The sequence below is a fragment of the Onychomys torridus genome, chromosome 15, assembly GCF_903995425.1.
Source record: "Onychomys torridus chromosome 15, mOncTor1.1, whole genome shotgun sequence".
In the NCBI taxonomy this organism is placed as follows: domain Eukaryota; kingdom Metazoa; phylum Chordata; class Mammalia; order Rodentia; family Cricetidae; genus Onychomys; species Onychomys torridus.
The window spans coordinates 20,624,997-20,625,937 of record NC_050457.1 but is presented as its reverse complement, the minus strand read 5'-3'; positions in this window follow the sequence as shown (position 1 = coordinate 20,625,937).

The window sequence follows — 941 nt, the reverse complement described above, 5'->3', positions numbered from 1 at the left end:
GATGGAGGAGGAAGTAGGTCATTAAGGGTATGTGGAGTGGTTTTCTTCAAAGGCTCTATCTTATGTCAACCCTTTGGCCTCTATAAGGTAAATGGCTCTGTTCAACCATGCACTTCTTCTGTGGGCCTCTGTCTCACCACAGGCCTAGACATCATAGAGTCAACTCTGTCATGGAACAGCACTTCTGGAAACCATGGTGAAAATAGCTCTTCCTCTTGGGTGTTTTTCACAAAAAGGACTGTTTGCTTTTAGCAAACATTGGTGTAGATTTCATAGTTATTTGGACTACTTGTTTATTGGGGAGTGGGGGCAACGAGCAGCCCAGAGTGGTGACCTATGTACCCTATATCACCAAGATACAGAATGGCAGAACCCAGGAGTCTCTCTTCTGGGTGGAGGGTCATGCCACTACTCTGCTAGGAGATTTTTAGTGTGAACTCCATAGCTACAATGGTCTGCATCTTCACATTGTTGAGATTTATGAGGAAAAACCCACAGGTAGGACATAGAGAGTGGTCCAGGCTGGGTGTGATTTCTGATACTCAGAAGCCTATAATGCATTCCAAATGAGAAGGCAATAAGCTAAGTATTCCTTTTTTTTTTTTTTTTAAGTTAAAACAATATTGTATGTAGTAGGATCTTAACAGGTCTTATCAATAAGAACAAACCTGAGGCCAGTTATTGGGGTGAATGCTGGAAGATCAGAGAAGCAGAACAAGCCACAGCTATCTCACCTTGCTAGTTCCTCAGGTGATCCTGTTTCCTCAGGCTGGAAGCTTCTGAGTCCTCATCCCAATGGTACTCAGCTGAGCTGTGCTGCTCCAAAACCTAAATGCTTATCCAGCCAAAATGCTTAACCAAATGCTTAACTCCCCCTGGTACCTGGTTTTCACACCTTATATATCTTTCCCTTTCTGCCTGTCACTCCCTGAGATTAAAGG